The sequence below is a fragment of the Dermochelys coriacea genome, chromosome 2 (genome assembly GCF_009764565.3).
Source record: "Dermochelys coriacea isolate rDerCor1 chromosome 2, rDerCor1.pri.v4, whole genome shotgun sequence".
NCBI lineage: Eukaryota > Metazoa > Chordata > Testudines > Dermochelyidae > Dermochelys > Dermochelys coriacea.
The window spans coordinates 56,591,704-56,614,706 of NC_050069.1; positions in this window are offsets into that span (position 1 = coordinate 56,591,704).

The window sequence follows — 23,003 nt, forward strand, 5'->3', positions numbered from 1 at the left end:
GAGAGGGAGGAAGGAGAAAGAAAGCACACGCTCTTCCTGTAGCAGCTTGGGTTGGTTGCTCAGCCTCAGGAGGCTGGCATGTGGGCCAGGCAGCAAATCACAAATTCACTGAGAGCTGAATGTGGTGCAGAAACCACCCACACGGAGCTTCTTAGGACATAGCCCCAGCTAAAACCCTGTCTCTTGAGGGGAAAAAATATAATCCCCTTACACAGGGAGGCAGGCTCCTTCTGTCCTTCTCCTATTCCCTGAGCACTCACCTCAGAGCCAATAGCTATACAGCCCTGAATGGTTTAGAAAAGGTCAAGGAAAGGTACAGGTTTAATAAAATACAGGAACTGGTACAGCCTCCTTAAATGGAAATACAAAAAGATCAAAATACGTTATCCAAGAAGTCAACAAATGTAAATGCACAGAAATACTCCTAGAACACTGTTACTGAGACAAGTCCTTGCTAGAGATAAGTTGAACCCATAGGGCCTGATTCTCATTCACATTAAGGTCACTTACACAGCTCGGGAAATGTAAAGAGACCCTAAAGTGGGAGTAAATACTATTTAAGCCCTTTTAGATCACTAGAGAAGTATAAAGTGACCTTACATAAATGAGAATCAGATCTTAGATTTACCAGTGTATTATGAGAGGGTTTTTTTTTTTTGGTAAGAAACATTTTATTTTTGAACAGAAAAATATACTCCAAGCTGCATCTCTACAGAACATTTGTGACACAAAATGGTCAGTTAGACACATTGGCATGTTCTTCTCTGTAGATGCTTTCAGCGCTAAGATCCAAATCTAAAAAACCACTTAAACAGAGGCTTAACTTTCCTGTCAATGTTAAAGTTAAATGTTAAACATGTGCTTAAGGGCTCTGCTGGATCAGGGCTTAAGTCAACTCATTAGTGATATTTTTTAAAGGAGGTGGTCAGAATAGTTCATCTAAATTTGAAAGGTTTAATCATCTCCAGGCCCTAATCATTCAAAAAAGAATAACTGGGAATCCTGGAGGACTGTGTATGATCAAATAATCTCTCTTATTCCAATTATCCTCGTTATTTCATCACCAAACTTCATGAAGTTCTATATGAAACTGGACTTCTCCCTCCCCCCTCAAAAAAACTATACAGAATTTAGGTAATGTTAAAGGTCTAATGTAAAACCACAAAAAACAAGGAAATTCAGTTAAGAGTATAACTTTGGGTTTGCAATGAAGCTTTAATTCATAGTGCTCTGCACACTGTTTTATAGGGGGAAAAAGTACAAAAGCATAAGTTAAGAAATATTATAGATTCAGATTTCTCTCCGTAATGCTAAATTTCTTTGCTTTTTATTCTAAAAAGCTTAATTTAAAGCACTAACCTCCCTCCCAAATTTAGCTGTTTTAATGGAAATTAAAAGTTAATACCTGGCCTGGCTGTAGATAATAAAGATGTCAGTCATTTGCTGAAGTGGAACAATCAACATAAAAGCTAGTGACTGGAGTCATAACAAAGACCATAGTATGGGGCTACCATGAAGATGATATCTTGAATTATCACCAAAAAAAAATCTATACTAGAAAATGATCCTTTGAACTGCTACGAGTCCATTTCACCTCTTGGATAATGTGCCTTAATTGGATACAGGGGGGAAAAAGGCTTACAACCCTTAAGATATTTTCAAAATTATTTCAGGTTTAACATTTAAATATATCTTTTCATTGGACTTAATACCATACTGAATTGTGATAAAAAGAATTAGAACACTTCCAAAACTTTTGACTTCTGCAGGAAATGGTTTGCAAATAGGAACAGGTGGGATATATCTGTAAAGTGGCATTAACGACATCTTTACACAAACCCCATTGACAATTAAGAACCCACCAGTTTGAAAAGTAACCATACAGCATTGCAAGGAAACAAAAACCTAGCAGCTTAACATAATCTTCATAAACAGTAGCAGCTGCCTTTATGAGACAACATTTTAAGAATATTACCAATTATATCCTATTGATTAACTAGTGTTGTAGTGAGACTCAGGATACAATTCCAACAAGTCCATGCCTATATGATCAACATTAACTTTAATCTTTAAACATATCAAAAACATGGGCTTTGACTCCGAATAAAGTGTAATGCAAAAGTGTGGAGATATTACTGTACTCTATATTAGTGTTACAAAATGCATTTGTTCAACATGGGTTTTTTTGGTTCCTGCTTAAATTATACTGATCACAGTAAACATGGTATTGTGCAATCCCTTTCTTCGTACTATCACTAAATAATGTAAGATCTGCAATAAAGAAAAGGCCACCTCTTAAAATTCAATACAATTTTGATTGTACATGCAAAATAAGAACTGTAAATATTTCCTTTTTAAAATACATATTTTATGTATTTATGGTAGATCCAATGGAGATTATTTTTAGCAAATAAAACATTGTTTCTTAAGAAGGCATCAGACCAAGATGCTTAAAATTCAGCCATATAAAATAAGATGGAGCAAATTATTATATATTATACACACACATATATGTATACGCATGCACAAGCACACACACACACGTAGTTTCAGTATAAACTTTCGTTTAAAAAAAAAAGAAAGAAAAACTATTTCCACTGACAATATACCATCTGTATCTAAACCATGTGAAAAGAAAAGCTTTTAAAACCTAGCCGCTGCTAATGTGACATGTTGAAACATTAATCACCCCCTAAGGCCAATATAATTGTAGCTCCATGTTAATTACCTAACAATTAACAGCAGTAATTTCCAAGGGGCAATCAATGAATTAGCTTGTGATTTTCCCACAGACTTCAGACCCACACTGCCAATCTGAATGAATTTCAAACCCTGCACCATGGTTCATCAATGACACTTCTGATGTATGAAATAAAAATTCATTTGCACCCTCACTAATTAGGCTCGATTATATCCCTATGTGTATTACAAACTCTATTCACTTGCACAAAATCTCTGCCACAGGCATTTTTCTCCATTTAAAAATTCATTTTCTATTAAATTAGAAGGTCACCTAGCAGGAAAACTTACTAATCAAGATTTTATCACTATCGTATTAAAGGGTTTTAATAAGCAAGTTTAATTAAGTTATCCTAACAAGTGATAACAGCTATCTACAGCTTATCTGTATGTTTATGCAAGTAAGTGTGTGTATTTACAAACACACAGACACACATCGTACAGGTGAATGGTATGTAATTCTAAACTTGAACAAAATTATTGAAGAACATTCAGGTTTCTTTTTCTCCTTTCTTTTATTAAGTTATTAACTCAAATCTTACCCAAGCTAGGGTTTCCGTCTGCCAGTTTCTTTGAGAACCATTTGACACTTGTCACACAATCCTATGATAGACACAAATATGGCTTGGTTGAATAGAATGTTATCACCTCCTACTGTCCAGATACAAAGTAGCTCTTGTTATGTGTAGGTTGACTAACCATTAATGTCAATGAACTGAGTTTCAGTATGCTTAATTTATTATTGATTTATTAAATTTATTCTTTAACAATTAAAAAGGATTAGGCACTAGTTTTATATCAAGTATCGTTATGAGTTGCTTTTAGCTAGGTTTATGTTTTGTAAGCATGAAGAAGGGGAAATTTTTAAGCTAATCTGTTCAAGAAGCCAGGGCAGAAAGAATGAATACATTAGACCTTCCCTTATTAGACTTAATCAAAATTCTAGCAGCATCAGTGTTGTTTATGCAATGAAAAGAAATTGTGACTCAAACACTACACTATTTAGTTTTGGTTCTTTAGTTACAGGAAAAAATACCCTTAAATACTTAGTGTAGGCATATTATGTGACTTGTACTCCACCAGTACTGTATGCGAAACACATGAGAAATTTAGTACCAAATTATGGTTCTTGAAACAAGGCAGTCAGTGAAAGGACAGTGGAGAAACAATGTACCCTACATCTCCTAAGTATTGCAGAGGGAGGCAGTATGCTTTAGAAAGTTTTTTGCTTTCAGATGATTGGTTCACATTGACCATGGTCAATAATAACCACAAGTCATGTCCAATGATTGCTCTCTAACCTCTGTGAAATGGTGGTTACCATATTTCAGCTCTTAGGGGACACATCTACCTCACACAACCACTATGGGAATTATCACTTTGTTGGCAGTCTCAGCAGAGATGCCAAGGATTCAATGAGAATGGAAACTCACATACTAAGAGGGAAACTTGCGGCCTCAGCAAGGGAAACTCCAACTTTCTCCACCTCTGCTGTATCTGTTCAGTGGACAAACAGTCTGACCTTTTCCCTCAGTAACTGAACCTCCCCACTTCTGCTGCTAAGTTGCTAGAAGACAGAGTAAAAAGCCTTCCCTCCAGTCCGGCAGTAAGACTCACGGGCTGTTAAAGTCACATCAAACGACTTTAAATCATGATTTAAGGACTTCAGTAACTCAGCCAGAGGTTATGGGTCTGTTACAGGAATGGGTAGCCGAGGTTCTGTGGCCTGCAATGTGCAAGAGGTCAGACTATATGATCATGATGGCCCCTTCTGGCCTTAAAGTCCATGAGTCCATGAAATCTCACCAAATCAGATGTATTGAAAAGAAAACAGTAGTATTCCTTATAGCAGGCCTTATATGAGGCTGCAACTTACACCCCTCTGTATCCACTGAGGCAGCTATGCTGGTGGAAGCACCCTTCTTCAGGGAAAGGCAGATGGCAGTACAGGGACTGTCCTGTCTCATTCTGCTAGGAAAGGGGAGCTTCATTTTATGCCTGGGACTCCCTCAGAGGAGCTGTGCTGGGGGCTGCAATCCCCAAGTAAGTCATAATTGTAGAAGTGCTGAAGCAGCACATTGGAGGTTACCTGTGTCTGCTCCCTTCTGGCCAGCAGCAATCCCATTCCAAGGGTACAACTGCCACCATGCAGAAACCTGCAGCCTCAGTTGTCTCAGCCCCCAATGAGTGGAGCTCTACAGTCTAAATCATGGACCGTAAACAACAGAGATTGGTGGAAGTTCACTATGGGACACAGAGAACTCAAGGCTGTATACATTTTCACAATGGAGAGGGGTAACTAGTGGTGTGCTCCAATGGTCAGTCCTAGGACCAGTTCTATTCAACTTATTCATAAATGATCTGGAGAAAGGGGTAAACAGTGTGGTGGCAAATTTGCAGATGATACTAAACTGCTCAAGATAGTTAAAACCAAAGCAGACTGTGAAGAACTTCAAAAAAATCTCACAAAATGCAGTGACTGGGCAACAAAATGGCAAATGAAATTTAATGTGGATAAATGTAAACTAATGCACACTGGAAAAAATAACCCCAACTATACATACAATATAATGGGGGATAATTTAGCTACAACTAAACAGGAAAGAGATCTTGGAGTCATCGTGGATAGTTCTCTGAAGACGTCCACGCAGTGTGCAGCAGCAGTCAAAAAAGCAAACGGGATGTTAGGAATCATTAAAAAAGGGATAATGAATAAGATAGAGAATATCTTATTGCCCTTATATAAATCCATGGTATGCCCACATCTTGAATACTGTGTACATATGTAGTCTCCTTATCTCAAAAAAGATATACTGGCATTAGAAAAGGTTCAGAGAAGGGTAATTAAAATGATTAGGGATTTGGAACGGGTCCCATATGAGGAGAGATTAAAGAGGCTAGGACTTTTCAGCTTGGAAAAGAGGAGACTAAGGGGGGATATGATAGAGGTATATAAAATCATGAGTGGTGTGGAGAAAGTGAATAAGGAAAATGTATTCACTTGTTCCCATAATATAAGAACTAGGGGCCACCAAATGAAATTAATGGGCAGCAGGTTTAAAACAAATAAGTTCTTCTTCACTTAATGCACAGTCAACCTGTGGAACTCCTTGCCTGAGGAGGTTGTGAAGGCTAGGACTATAACAGGGTTTAAAAGAGAACTGGATAAATTCATGGAGGTTAAGTCCATTAATGGCTAATAGCCAGGATGGGTAAGGAATGGTGTCCCTAGCCTCTGTTTGTCAGAGGGTGGAGATGGATGGCAGGAGAGAGATCACTTAATTACCTGTTAGGTTCACTCCCTGTGGGGCACCTGGCATTGGCCACTGGCGGTAGACAGGATACTGGGCTGGAGGGACCTTTGGTCTGTCACTCTATGGCCATTCTTATGTTCTTAAGTAGTAATCTTCTGCAGCTGATGCATATGCACCCCATGAGGAGTAAAAGGGGATTTTTTGCTGGTGTGTCTGTCTAGCTTCAGATCGATCAGCCTTTCCTGAGCCCTTTCTTGGTGCATGATAAAGCCCTCACGGAACACTGCTCTGCAGGATTCAGACCTACCCACTCCCTCTTTGCCCTCCACAAAGCCCCCCATAAAAGCATATCCACCCACCACCCCTATTCAGCAGAGCTGTACTGGGACTCTGCGACCTGCATGATAATACCACTTGTTTAGAGCGGATACCTCTGACTGTGCCCCTTGACTGAGATTGGCAGAGGGGGAGGGGGAGAAAGGTGTGTAGTTTCCAGGAAATTTTTTCCTTCCAGAATCTCGCCCTAGAAGTGAAAGTGTTCTTTTCTCTTCAGGGATGTCTGCGTAAAATTATCCATACAACAATAATCTTAAAAATAAGATGCATTAAAATACAGAGAAAGTGGAATTAAATCAAAATAAATGTTTTGCTTAACATATGTAGATCTGCATTTCTCATACAAAACTAGACAAGGCATTCTCAGCTTAAATAGAGGGAAATGGAAAAAAGGGACAGATGAACAGCTCTTGAAAGCAATCCCTCTCTCCCCCCTCTGGTCAGACTGGCAGCCCTCCTTGCTGTCCACATACCAGCTCCTCCCTTGTCCTCCCCTAAGACATGCACATCAAATTCCCTCAGCCAGTTTTACCAAAGAGCTTTCTGAAGAAAAGGACACAATAGGGGTTGGTAAAACATTTTCATTCTCCACCTTCTGAGAGAGGAAAAGAAAACCCCTAATGATGAGTAATGGCCATCTTTCAAAGACTTAATGAACACTCAGAATACTGCCTTTTGCAAACCACCTTGACTAGCTGCGCCCTTTCTCAGTCACACAACTTGGTCAAACCTGGTCTGCCAACTCTTGCGATTTTATTGTGTGTCTTGCAATACTTGGTGTTTTCCTCAGAGTCCCAGCTACTGGAATCAAAAGGTGCAAAAACTTACTTTTTTTAAATGAAAGTTTTTAGTTCTCATAGCTGCAATGAAAGACTAGAAAAAGTGAAGTGATTGTACCTTAAAGGCTCAAAACCAAAAGGCAAATAAAAAGAACTCTCACATTTATTATTATTTTTTTTTAAAAAATCTCATGATTTTAAAGCAAATCTTGTAATCTTTATGGCCTGACTCATAAGTTTTGAATGCTTCCCGTTGGGAATATTGTAAAACTCACTAAAGGCATCTTTTTTTTGTCAAGAAATAGGGGCAGGCCCCCAAATTTTCTGTGACAATCTCTCCCTTATTGCACCCTCCTGTGCTTTGGAAGGGAGATGAATTTACTCCTATCTCAAGAATAAACAGAACTTCAATGACTCATAGAAGTGACTTTCTATATCATTTAGTAGATCCCCCAGCTTATGAGGATAGTTCCTCAGAATAAGTTTCCTAAGGCTTTGAAGAGTCTAATTTAAGTGTTCTAGGGTATGGGATTTCTAACACTTCCCTTTGGAAAAAATTCCTCAGCCTACATCTCACTCTCATGTGCAGCCTTCCCTTCCAATGGAGAAAAGGGGTATTGCTAGAAGGAAATCCCCAAATAGGGAGGCTGGACCCCAGGTGAAGGGGGGGAATGGATATGGTATGTAGGGGCAGTGGCAGTGGAAATTCACAGAAGAACAGCGTTGGTTTGGGAGGGGAGACAGAGCTGGAGGACACAGTACTGAAGGAACACAGAGCAGTACACACAGGCACAGTCATCCACATTGACTGCACCACAACTAAAGGTGGGGCAGAATTTGTCTGGGCTTACCCAAAGAAAGGCAGCTCTGCTTTGTGCTGGGGCAGGGGGGAAGAGGAGGAAGGTCAGAAACTGCTGCAAAAGGTGCTTTGCAGCAATGACTCGCCCCCCCCCAGGAATGTGCATAAAGGTATGAAACCTGGGTGGGGCAAGTCTCTGTGTCCATGCAGCGAGGAAGCCAGCACCCACCCTCCCTCCCCTAGTGGAGGCGAATGGCAGGCTGGGTTAGGACCTGCTGTGGGCATTACGCTAGTTGCCCCTTTTAAAGGGGGGCTGAGAAGAAATTTTTCTCGCACCACCAGAATTGGCTTTGGTGGAGTGAGGTTTTTTTCGCCTTCCCCACAGCGGGTGTGAGGATGGACCTTTTCTGGTGAGAAGAAAAGGAGACAGGCCATATGTCGCAACTTATTGTGTAAGGCTGGGCGGATGTCCAGTGCAGGTACTCCACGGGGAGGGCAGCCAGTGACCAGATAAATGGCCTGCTAAAGGACTTAAAAGGAGGTGCTGGATACAAGAACAGAACTGGGAAGGAGGTTCGGGGACTGCTATGATTATTATGGCAGGGAGCCAACCCCCTCCATTATCATAGCCCTCCTTAACCCTCTTACAAGGCTGATAGATGGTAAGGTCCAAGCTATGGGTCAGCTGGGGGACCTGGATGGAAACAAAGGGGGGCTGGTGCAAGCCCCAGAAAGATGATTTGAATAAGCATGGATTAAACAAAGGGGGGCTGGTGCAAGCCCCAGATAACTGATTTGAATAAGCATGGATTTGTCCGCACTGTACTCTTTATCTGCCGGGTAGTCCCAGACATCTGTATAGTAAAGTTGTGGTCCAATTAAAACCCATAACAAGTCTTCTGTCCTTCTTGCCAGACAATTACAATTTTACATATAAATGGTGTTAGTGGAAGGTTTGGGGGCAGGAGGGGAACTGTGGTCATCAGTGGAGCCAGCTCTTTATCCCTTGCAACTTCCGGGTCCCAGCCCAATGTTTTGTGTGGTTGTACCTATGCATAATCCTCCCCATGCTGTCTTGGCTCATGCTTTCATTTTCCATGACTATGCCTTACACACGGAATGCCTTTCCACACATGATCTATAAGTTTATTACATTCTCTTTCTTCAGATCCCTCATCAAGACCCACCTCTGTGGTCATGCCTCAAAGAAATTGACTCCTTAATGAAAGCCAGATGGAATAACAGTTGCTTCATCTATTGTAACAAACTAAGAAAATGTATATATGGATATAAAATTTTACATCATTCAGTTTCCTTCCCATCCCTTCAATTTAACATCTTAGACTAAGTGCCTTGTGGCAAGGACCATCTCTTACTAAGCATGTGTCTGTTTGGGGTTGGAGGAAGCAACATGGAAAAGTTAGAAGATGCTAGAGATGGAAAGATCACAGTGAGTTGAGAGAAGCATCCAAATCCAAAGTTCAGACCTATTTCCTTTTACTCACAGTATGGTGCAGAGAAGGGAAAATTATAAAGGATTGACATGAAAAAGTAATCTTTTCTTTTTTCTTTTTTTTTTAGTATTTCCAACTTTGATTCAAGGCAACAATTTACTGTTTCTGCCTTTAAACACAGCTCTAGTAATCAGTCACCACAAGGCAAATCATTAATTTTCATGAATTTGTCCCACTGGAAACATTGAATAAGTAGTATAAACATACACTTAGTAGGTGCGTAGAAAAGTAAATGGATATAAGATAAACAAATATTCCCCTTATGAATTTGAAACCACAGAACTTGAAATACAACAAATACTTGCAGAATTATTTTGGGGTGCGGGGGAGGATATCCTTTTAGCACCATAAGATTTCTCTCCCTTTACCCCAACCACCACTTTTCTTTAGTCAGGCCATCAAAAAACACCAAACAAACAAAGAAAAACGCACACCAAAAAAACCCCACAATCTTTAGTGATTTCTCAGGTGTTCCACTTTTGTCTCAAAATGTCAATTAATCTTAAAGGAATGCTTGCTTCCTACCAGCTCAGTTTACTTAGGTAAGAAGATTCTCTCAGAAAGATTCCTTTGGGACATTTATCAATTGTGCACACAGTGATTAGAATAAGCATTGATTGATTATTTACTCCCCTTGTTTGCCTATAAGAAACTTTGTTATTAATTATTTCCTGCCTTCATCACCATTTGCAATAAAATTCTATTTTATTGCCTCAAAATATTACTGTCCCCCTGGTAAAGAACGTGTTAGGTAATGACATTAGACCTTGAACTGCTCTGTTTTTATCTGGATCGGCTTGATGATACCTTCTGAAACCAATGCTTTACGCCTTTAACCATTTAACTATGATGATGCTTAAATTTGTTACTCCTTGCTAAGTTTACATACATTGGCATTCTACTGTGTTTTTTTCTTTTCATAATATACATGTGATGTTCAGGCTTACACTTGCTTGTGATTCAAATAAATCTAAAATGGTGCTACTTAGTACAAGCACCTACAGTACTTGGTAATGTTTCATTTGCCACAATCCTTTTATCAAGGACTCTTGTTAACTTTCTTCTCCCGTCAGATACCTAGGAGTTATTTTCACTTTATGTCTACTGATAATCAACTAAAGTGCCTCTTGAGAACTTAATGTTAATATCTCAAGAACACCAGTAGGCTCAAATCTTCTATGTAATTCATAATTTTCATAGTAGTACATCACTTCTTATCTGGATTATTCAAATATATTTGCTGCGGATTTATTTGAGGCCATTTACAATAAGTCCAGCAAATGCAGAGCCACTCATGTCCAAAATTGCACTTCTGCAAATCAGCATTTTACTGTCTTACTGCAAACCTTTTTTCCACTTGTTGATTCAGTTTGGCATTGATGTTTAAAAGCCTCTTTGGTCAACCAGGTGGATAACCATGGTGCACTTGAGGATCTGCTTTAAGGCAAAGGTCACACTCCAATTATAATTAATACCTTTCAGGATGGGTGTGGGTATTACAAAAGTGATGCTTCATTCTCTCAAGGGGTGGAGACTGCTATACAATTCCTAAATTTATTCTGGCAAGATTACAGATATGGAAGAGACTGGCAAACGTGTGTGTCTAAGGTGGAAGGAAAGGAGTAAAATAAAGATTTAATAGGAAGAAAAGAAAAAGGAAATCTAAAAACCCCAAGATCATACTAGATTTAATGAAATCTCAGCATTGTCAAATGACCCCCCCAAAACTCCATCAGGATAAGTTAAAGTTCTTTTGCTCAGATGACTGAAGCCATACCAGCCAAATAAAATATGCACTCACAAACAGGGGCTGATCCTTATTTCCTTAACTGTCTCCTTAAAACCTACATTTTGCATGTAGTCCTACAAATTACTACCATCTGGCATTGGTTAGACTAGCAGCCATATCTTACCACTTAGACCATCATGACTATTATGCACATGCGCCTGACTCTTGTTACTTCTCTCCTCTTCCTCCGCACTTCTGTTTATTCACCTAACGTGAGTTGTCTAAAATCCTAGATTGTGAGCTCTTTGGCATGGGACACGTTTGTGGGTTTTGTATATATAGTGCTTAGCACAAGAAGGCCCTAATCCTTCTTTGGGGGTCCATAGGTATTACCTCAATAGAAATAATGCATATATAATAAACATACACATGTTTAAGAATGAATGTGAACCTGCACCAAATTCCTGAAGTTCAAACAGGAGGACTGTATTCGCTCACATGCGCTCTCTTAAGTTTTCCTCTTCCTGCTCTGTGTGATTGCCTTTGGTGCTTCAAATCCAAACTCTCTTTTAAAGTTTGCATGTACGCTGATTCCCCCTCTACTGCTGCTTGTTTCTGTTGTGAGCAACTGGCAAATTGTTGGCTACTACAATAAATGTACACGATGACTTGCCTGTAAATTAGATGTGGGTGTGTAAAACCCAGGCTTATTTACACTGTGGGATGGTGCCAAATGCCCGTTCCAATGAAACAAAATGTTTTTGAATTGGACAAACAGTAGAATTCACATCCTCACAGACATAGGGTGTCTTCGCTATGGAATCCAGATATAATTCCACAGATCCTTTTTCAGGAGGTGGGGGGGCAATTTTCTTATTAAGGACTATCTCTAAAAAGATATATTAGAAATGGAACAGGTACAGAGAAGGGCCACAAAAATGATGAAGGATATGGAACAACTTCCATGTAAGGAGAGATTAAAAAGATTGGGACTATTCAGCTTGGAAAAAGGACAGCTGAAGGGGGAGGTGAAAGAGGTCTGTACAATCATGACTGGTGTGGAGAAAGTGAATAAGGACGTGTTATTTCCCCCTCCACATAACACAAGAACCAGGGGGTCACGCAATGAAAAAAAATAGGCAGCAGGTTTAAAACAAACAAAAGGAAGTACTTCTTCACACAACGCCCAGTTAACCTGTGGAACTCATTGCCAGGTTTGTTGTGAAGGCCAAAAGTATAACTGGAGCTAGATAAATTGATGGAGGATAGGTCTATCAATGGCTATTAGCCAAGATGGTCTGGGATGTAACCCCATGCTCTGGATGTTCCTAAATCTATGACTGGATGGATTACCTGATGATTGCCCTGGTCTGTTCATTCCCTTTGAAGTATCTGGCAACAACCACTGTCAGCAGACAAGATACTGGGCTAAATGGACCATTGGTCTGACCCAGTATGGCCATTTTTATGTTCTTATGAGAAATATCCTATGTGCAAAAAGGGCAACATTTTAATTTATACTCAATAACGAAAAAGCATTAAAATTAATCTTTCTGAAACAACTGATCCTAAGTATTGTGATTCATGTGAATTTAATTACACTGATTTTTTTAAAACTAATTTTATAATTGCTTTAAGAGCAGTTTGGTTTTCTCTATAGCAATAAAATAACTTGTTTTAAACATGGCTATAGAAGAATATAATTTGATCATTTCTTCTGTTAGCCTTTGTTATATAGATTTTTACATAATCATTACTCATAATGTTCTGACAGATAATGCTATTACTAGTGTTACTATCTTTGCTATTATTACAAAAATCTTCTGGTTTTGTAAAAATTTTAATTTATCAAAATGTAATAAAAGCACATCTAACATGAACCATAATTTATGAAAATTTTAGATGTGCTGCTTGACATTCATGTCACTGGGCTTCAAAAGTTTCACATCTGAATTGTGAAATTACACAGATTTTATAAAGATTCTGATTCAGCATGTTAACTGGCACTATCTTCCATAAAATGTATATGTTTAGTTTTAAAGAGACAGGCGTATGCAATTTTAATGTCAACACTAGCATCTCCAAAAAGTGCCCTGGCAATCAGTGGAAAGGTTTAATAGGTTTCCTGTCTTGTTCTTAATTTGCTGAAATTACAAAATCAATACTTTCAGTTGTAGCTGCAGCTACCTGTTTTACTGCTTTAAGATAAAGTCTACAAGAAAGTAACCTTCACATTCAATTTGTAATAAAGAACATCAGGGTGTTCTTGGCCACTAACTAACTAGTCTGTTTTCTCTTATCCAGAATGAGACATTTTGGATGTGCTATGTTTCCCCTTAAAGGGGAAGATACATATTGATGAGAGTTGTGATTAATAGAAAACAAAGTATTGTTTATTTTGTTTGTTTTTAAGATCTCTTCCCTTTGTTTCTTTGGACTAAAGTCACATCTACATGGATTGCTCATTATCACTATATGTTTCAATCATGCAGTTTGGGCTTATAATGTGCACACACAAGCAGGCCTAAGATTTGTTTTGCCTACATCAGTATCTCTTATTACAAAGGAACACAACCTTTTCTGACAAAGGAGACAATTCTCCATACATAAATATTCTCTTAAATAAGGAAAATGACTCAGGATGAAATAAAGTCAAAGAGGACTAGGAAGAGAATGACCAGACCAATGCATCCAGGAGAGAGGTCCAGCTGTTATGCAACAGCAATAAAAAAAAATCACAATATGGCATGAAGTTACAGAGGTCCTTTACAGGAGCTCTTTGCCCTTTCTGCGTGTGACTCCTTTATGCTGAATCCTGTCTTGCCACAACCCCTTTTGAAACCACATCAGCGAGATGATCATACCCTTCAAGTTGCCTGGGAATCAGTAGTGTATGGTCAGTCTTATCTCCCATCTGGAGTCATATGGAAAGGTTCTCTTCCATCCCAGACCTGACAGGTAAGATGAGCTGAGGAAGAATGGAAAGGAGATTCTTCCCATCCTGTCCCCCTCCTCCAGCAAAGCAAATGTTTTCTAGTCAAAGAATGCTGCAAATCATTTTAGCAAATGGTCCCATAATCTAGCTGAACAACATTCTGCAGCTCTTAGGAAGGGAAAGGTACTTTGGCCTGCGTGGTCCTTTTAAATTTCTCTTGCTAAGTAACATGATTAATGTTAAGTTACTATTTCCAAAAGATTACAGTGTAGGATTTCTTGATGCTATCCACCAATGCAAAATGTATTCACACCATGCAAACAAAGAGTTCTAACACGTTCTAATAATGCTAATGAACACGAACATACACACACACCCTGAGATGCTTAGTACTACTCTTCAGCTGTAGCAAACTCATTTTGGAAGTTACACTTGACTGTGTATGTGATGGAAATGGTGTACTGTAAATAGAGAGAATATATAGCTTGAGTAAATACGGCAAATGTTTAATCACACAAAGAAAACCCAATGGTACCAAATACTAAAGCTTCCTTGCTTATATGCTTGTAGAGCTTACTTTTTAACTTGTACCAAAGCCACTTGAGCTAAAAGTCTGCTATTTATCCTGTGATAAACTCTCTTTGTATCTAGTCAGATTTTTAATTTATAAACAATGTTCTGTGACAGGAAACAAAAGGTATTCATCCATAAAAGAGTCAAGAGCAACGCCAAATGATTCCGTGAAGATCACTTGTGTTTGTTTTGATTGGTCCTATAATGTTTACAGCACTCAACTCAGCAGGCTCAGAACCCCAAATCTATATTTAATTTAAAACATTGCACCATCACTCAGAAACCTTTCAACAGCCTCACTTCAGTCTAAAGAACAAGGGCAGAGGGACCTGTTTACAAGGAGCACCTTTTATGTGTTTGAAGGGATCACAGAAGATTTTTAAGTATATTTTGTCAAAAAACAATATTCCCTGAAAGGGTTCTACAAACACAATATTGTGAAGTAAAGCATGTAGCACTGCTTCTAAGATTTCATTTACATTATCTGTTCTTTTTAACCACATATCCCCAAAGTGACATAATAAATAAAATAAAATAATAAATAAGCCAGAAAAGTAATTTTTAATTCTGTAAATTAACAATTCTCCTTAGCCTTAATTTTTATCCTACTTGTATGACTTAGACAGTATATATAACTTAGTACAGAAAACTATACAGCAAAAGCTTTGTACAGCTTCCCAGCAGTTTATATAGTTTAAATAAAATGGTATAATTCTTCAAACATGAGTGACTAATGTGATATGCCTAAATCTCTATACACACATTTACTGGTAAATTTTAAAACAAAATGTGTCATGAGTTTTAAGGATGCTGAGCAGTCAGTTTCTATTAATTTCATTGGGAATTTAGGTTACTCAATACCTTGCAGAATTAGACCTGATTCAAATGGGTAATTATCAATGTTGTGAATATCATGTGTTAAACAATGGCTAATATTCCAAAGGTAACAGTGAAGGTACAATGCATCAGTGTAACACTGTCAACAGCAGTTTGCAACCTCAAGCTGCTGACATTCACAGCCGTTGTTTCAATAAAAATATAGAGAAATTTGGAAATATCAGAGTAGAAGAAAAACAATTTTGAAAACTGTACACGGTTCATCCAATTTACCCTTCAGTGGGAGGGATTTGGTCTCTTGCAGATGCCCTGAGATTCAGAAGGAAATCTGGTTCCTTCCGCATAGATCTAAGAGTTTCTTTGCATATATTCAAACTCATAACTGACCAGTCTCCAGGCAGCATTACTGTTTTAGGAGCTGTGCTGTAATTGGCTCCCCTGTCCATAACTGGGCCATACCTGATATGGATTTGAAGTTGCTGCTGCTCTAATAGCGTCACCTTCATGTTCAAAGCCTGCCAAACTCTATGTGGACTTCTAAGGAAATAGTGTGCCCTGTGATAATGAGTTCCCTCCTTGATGTCCCACCAAACATTATGAGAGCTCTGATTTCAGAATGTTAGAGTCTTAGAGTTTAAGGCCAGAAGGGACCACCAGATCATCTCATCAGACTTCCTATATATCACAGACCACCCGCACCACCCAGGGCCCTCACACTATGTTTAACAAGCAAAATTAGACCAAAGCATTATAGCCCACAGAAGACTTGACAACTATGTGCCACAGGCAATGAATAGAGGGATCATCGTGCACCACTGTCTGAGGCCCCTGCCATGGCAGGGAGATGATTAAGTGAGATATACCCAGATAATCCTGGCAAATAAGATACACCCACATGCTGCAGAAGAATGTGAAAAAAACCCAGGGTCCCTGCTGATCTGATTTGGGGGAAAATTCCTTCTAGACCCCACATATGGCAATCAGGTAGACCATATGCATGGGAGCAAGAACCAGTTGGCCAAGCACCCAAGAGAGAGAATGCTCGATGCCACCTCAGATTTCTGCCCCTCCCCATCACCAGGCATGACCATCCCCGGTACTTCAGAGAAAGGAGATTAAAAACAACAACAACAAAAATTAGAATACATTGCCAGGGAAGAAGAGGGGAATCCCTTCCTGCCCCCTGCAGGGATAGCTGAAACCCTAAAACAATGAATTTTTATTAACAAAAGACATGTGTTCACATGGAGGGGCTGATTCTGACCACCACTCCAACTCCTATATGGTGCTCAGGGTGTCTATAAGGTCAAAAGGTACCGGGGAGCATTGCTCCTGTGCAGGACTAGCACAAGGCCAATGTAAACAGCCCCATACCATTACAGGTGCTAGAGGAGGAAGCAGACTGGGGAGGGGTTGTCCATAGCTTTCAGCACTACAGAGATTCTGTGATACAGTGAAACCCATAGGCAGCCCTGGGAGGCTGCTGTTAGTTAAAGCAACCCTTGGGGCTACTCTAACTAGGCCAGATATTGTTTCAGTCTCCATGGCAGCCTATTATGTGGAGGAGCAGTAGCAGCACTTTACCATCAACTGTGTACCAGCCTGTACTGGCAGCGGGTTTCTTACTGGTACATCGTACTGGCTTACTTTCACCTCTGTTGATTTGGCTCAGAGGATATTGGCTAGTTAGACCTTTTATAAATTTTGCATGTTTTTTATGGGGCTCACTATTTTAATGTCCAATTACCGGATTTCCACAGGTAGGCTCCAAGTGTACCCACAACAAATGCACTGGTTATGCTCAGTTCAAGGTGCACAGTTTGTGAAGCTCAGTGTAGGCTTCCTTGTTGGACAGTCGGCCCTATCACATCACTGTGAGTTATAGCTCAGAAATGCAATGTTACCTTTATAAAATTTCTTAGTTCAGCTAACAAAAATTATTCAAACTTCAGTTTTATTTTAGCTTACTAGTACAGCACTATGTTTAAGTTATAGTGATTGTCTTTAAATACTTTTATAGCAGATTTAACACATATTTTAGGTCTTGCCAGTTTAAAAGCTGGAACAAAACATTAGCAAATATACAGTGGGGAAACAATTCTGCATTAGCAGAGAGTGGGGAATTAGATGACCTTTTAGTTTTTTCCACCTCTAGATTTTATGGAAGTGAACAAGTAGATCCACAAATGTGGTGAAATTCAGAATGATGGCTGCTCTGAGGACATGGTACTGCTTTTCTTTTTCCCAGTATCACCAGGAAAGTATTCCTTTTATCATTTACAATTATTTCGTTACTCTGGATGATTAATTATATTTAAAAGCGTGTAATAATAATCTGTTCACTGACAGAAAACACAGTAAAGTTAATAATATGTCAAAAAAAGTTCCAGCATCTAAACAAAGTTTAAAAATATTGAACAATGAGCCCTATTAAAGCTTTTCAAATGCAATATCAAACATACAACTTGATCAAATAAAGAAAAGGGAAATTAAAGTGCTCTTAAATGCAAACAACATTAGGGACATGACAAAAAAGAAATACTAAGCATGTTCCGAACCAAGACTTGCACCCTGTCAAAATCGATGTAAGACTACCCTTTAATAGGAAATGTTAATAGGAAAATGGGAATAGGAACTAAAATACTGGTACCAAAAAAAAAGTGACTTAGAAAGAACTAGCAGCCTTAATATATTAGTTTTGCATTTTTGTAAGTGAGATTTGAATCTGTTTTTATATACTCTTTATGTTCCAGTTAAAGCTAGTTCACAAATATCAAACACCCACAGAGAATCCGCTATAAGATACCAAAACTTTCTCATCAAAAGGGACCAGAGTCGTCTCCTTTAGGTGGGCCTTTAACTAAGGGTTAAATAAAACCATACAAGAAACTTTAGGAATATTTAACGACTGGTTAATACAGTGGATAGCTTACTGGAGGTAGTCTGTAATGCAGGTTTCATTAAACACATAGAAAAAAAAAGTTGGCTATCATAGCAACTAGAAATTTTATTCACTAAAACATAGTTTTAACAAAAACAAAACAAAAAAATCAGTCCTCTGCATAGCACACAGACTTGTGTTAAAATCAGTGGGGAGTCCAATGGCACCTTAAAGACAAATGGATTTATTTGGGCATAAGCTTTTGTGGGTAAAAAAAGCCCACTTCTTCAGATGCATGGTCCACTACATGCATCTGAAGAAGTGGGGTTTTTTACCCATGAAAGCTTATGCTCAAATAAATCTGTTAGTCTTTAAGGTGCCACCGGACTCCTCATTGTTTTTGTGAGTACAGACTAACACGGCTACCCCTTAATACTTGTTAAAATCAGTTTGAATTTCCAAAGTAAGAAATATAGTATTATACAGAAAAAAATATTTCCAGTGTGTGCACATGTTAAAACATTGTCAGAAGTGGTTTTAAAAATCTTTTAGCCATTGGTTTGCTTTTAAAAATATTTCAATAGTTCATACTATATTCTGAATTTATACTAATTCTTTCTTTCCATTTTTAAAATTAAGTCTTTTTCACCAATAGATGCACAAGAAAGTATACAAAACTCCACAAATAATTATTTTTGCAAATCTGTTAAAAAAAAGGCTGAACTTATGTGATTTTTGTTTTGTTTCTAAACTGTACCAATGTTGATGATCTCTGTGTCAAATTTCAGCCTAATCCGAACTGAAACAGCAAAGTTACAAACCTCTGAAAAAAGGGATTTCCAATGGTAACTCTGACAGGCCCTGTCTATAGTAGCAGTATCATGCATCACTGTAAATGTATATGATTTAATATGATTCAGTTTACATTGTTTTGGCCAAAGCAATGTAACTTTTGGCTTGACGTAACTAGATTGCAGATTTGATAGGATGATTTTGTGCAAAAATTTCCTTGCTGTGTATTATAAATATTTATGATATTGTGATATGTGCTGAAGCTAATAAGAAGCTAAAGGTATGTTTGTATGCCATAATAGTCAACTTTATAAAGTGACATGATAGTAAAATTCCTAAGCAAATGAAGTATAATCAGACTCTGGTATTACAACAACATGTATTATGTTGTGAATAGTAGGGCCAATAGTATGACTGTTCTAAATTTAATTTTAACATATGCAATTCTTACATTTAAGATTTTGATACCTTTCCTGAGAGGATTAATTTACTGGCTACAGATTTTTACAAGACCATGATTTTCTTTCTGAAACAATAGTGTGATGTGCATCAATTTCCTTTTTACCTTGAAAACAGAATAACTATAATGTTTTTTACATTTTATGATGAAATTATGTGCAACATGGAATTGTGAAGTATTTAGGAGCATGATATATAAACATGCTGATATAATAAGCAAAGGTATTGCAAATATTAAAAAGACCAATGTAAATTTAAAACAGATTGCATAGTTTAACATCAGTACATTCTTATGCTCGATATTAAATAGAATTTTTTTTCTTACAGCGTCATCACCAATACACCTGCCAATTGCACAGCTGTAATATAAAAACTACAAAAAATACCCACCCCAGAATATATATATTCCTATAGTACATATAAGGTTATGGTTGTCTCACATGTAAAGTACTTTAAGATAATACAACAAAGAAATAATCCATTATATGCTTCCTCACTGCTGCTTGAACACTGCTGCTTCTATTATTTTAGAATAAACCAAACACAATTAGTGAAATAATCTCATTTTAGCCAATCATTTGTGATGAGCCAGTGCAATGTTGTTTTTACATATTGCTATCAGTCAACATTTACTGAGAGGAAAGTCAATTGATTCCCTTGTGTAAAAGTATTTAGGGCAAAGTGGAAGTTAAGAGGATCCTTGAAACATAGTACCACTTCGGGCTCCAGCTGCCATGGTTTGCTAACCAACATATCCTGTGCATGCCTGCAAGGAAATTTCAAAATCCATCTTTACTCTTTCTGAATATTGTTATCACCACCTCTGGAGATAAAACAGTTCTTTTATGTATTCTGCTGCTTATGTCATCAGAATACCAAATTCTATAGAATATACAAACATTTCAAGTGTGGTACCTGTTACCTAAAGTTGAAAACTTCCATTTTCTAAGACTAAGTAGTATTAATATATACTACTCTATATCAAAGTATCATATCAAAGTATCCCTATTTTCCATTGACATCTTCCTGCATTGATACAATAAAGTATCAGTATAATTCCTGGAAATTGCATTTTAATTTTCATTGTCTAGAATTTAAAATGGCACTTATTCTAATTTAATATAAAATTGGTAATATATATGAACATAAAATTTGTGCAGAAACATTTTAGATATTTGTATATATATATATATATATATATATCTCTTTTAAATGCCAATTACATCAAAATTTATATAGAGATGAAATTAAGCTTAATTTAAAACATATTTTAAAAATATTTGACAATACCAGCTACCTACTCCATTTTAATTACAAAAATAAAACTTTCTGTATATTACCCTTCAGAGTGTCCAGAACATATCACCTCTTGATTTATTCCTTTCTCCTTTACTTTTTGTTTACCAGTATTCTTATTTTAATATATGTGGTTACTAAATCAGTTTTATTAGTCACAGATTCTAGTTCCCTTCCATTTTATAAAGTAGTTCTATGAAAAACAATTAGTGTTACCACAAGCCATGACAAGGTGAGTGTCTACTATGCTCCTAATGCCCACAGCACCATACCCTCTAACCAGGAAGATAGATAAGGAGACAATGCTGTTGTCACTCTATATACCTGTCAACTGTGGGGCAGTAGGAACAATAGTAGCAGAAAGCTAAGTTTGGAAACTCTCTCTCTTAAATTCTTCTTGAGTTTTACCACTAATTAGACTTCCTTGAAAATAAAGACTTTAGGTTGTACATAGCAAATACCAGAAATGTTTGCAACCAGCTACTGTAGGTTTCTGTTGTGGAAGATGAGAAAAGAACTCTGAAATTTAGTTATTCACTTAATGAAAATCTTCTGCTTTATTTTCAATAAGAAAACATCTTCCAATCTGATTCATTTTTGTTTTATTATTGGATATGTACATGGGAATTCTCATATAATTTTGCTACTGAGCTTTTACCTTTATTCGTATTATTGGTAGTTTCAGAAGGAAAATCTGACACACTCATTTCTACACAGAAATATAAAAGGGGTGTATGGAGGCAGCATTTTAGATTCTATAGAAAGGTTACTATAAAATTTACATTTTCCATAAAATATAAGTAGCCACCATTTTGCTGTAATCCCAGAGCAGCAACGAAATGGTGGTAAAGAAGAAAACTACCCTATCAGACACATTTCATCATTGCTTCTATCCATCACTATCTTCTTTCCCCAGAATGATTATCATTTACCTTTCTTCTTCTTACAAGTAACATGCTATTTTTTAGATTAAAAAGGGGTATAAAATAAGAAATAGTTAATTATCAAACTGAGATACAAATCCTATAGCAAATTCATCGTCTTTAAAAAAAACTGCAAAAAGTACAGCATGATGTTGCTAGCACACACTGACGAACGTGTTTCTTGGAACAGTGCTATATGAAAGCTGTATCCTAGAAGTAGAGCACATGGTATGGAATATGGCAGCTGCATTGGTTAGTATGGTATTTTAATTATTATATGATGAAATGGGCATATGAATAAACATTCAAATAACAAAAACAATTTAACTAATTAAAATATTCTTAATTTCTGCTATACATTTTTGCCTTTTCTGAAATCTTTTATGTTTCAAATTAATAAGCATATTGGTATATTTGAAAATGTCTGTTTATATATCTGTTTTTCTAAGTGATGCCACTCCTATTTTGGTTTCTGTATCCCTTTCTGAAAGATAAGCATAGGAAGCATTCTTGTATGCAGTGGGGAAATAAGATTTGTGGACTAGTTCTAAGCATATACCGGTGATACTGTTCTGTACATACTAAACAAACTCTTAAGGTGTGTATAGTAAGTTTTATGGAAGTACTATACACTAGATCTTGTATTAAATAGATTCTACATTTTTAAATTGTAAATGTCCAGAAAAATAATTTATTTCACATACTTTATAATATTATAGTTGTTTACTACCATAGTTAATGATGTTGAAAATGATGTCACTTTTGAATAAAGAATGCTATAGAAAATGTTCACTTATTTTACAGCTATAAGATAAATATTTTGGACTCCAATATAAAATTTTAATTAATAACCACTGTAGAACCAAAAAAATTAAGGTAATGTAAAGGATGGATACTTAAATTAAACTTTGTTAGGAAAAGTTTTCTAAAACATCCTGTACTGTGTTAAATTTGTTTATATATATCTGCAATTATGCACAAGTAAAACACATGTCATGTTCCTCTTAAGTACTCCCATCCTTTTTAAATTAAAAAAAAAAGAGCATTTAGGTAACACTGCCACCTATTGCTTAAATATTATAGTACTTATATTTGTTGCTATTTTTTGTAACTCATCCGTGCTGCTCTGACTATACTTGTATGGTTTCTGATCATCA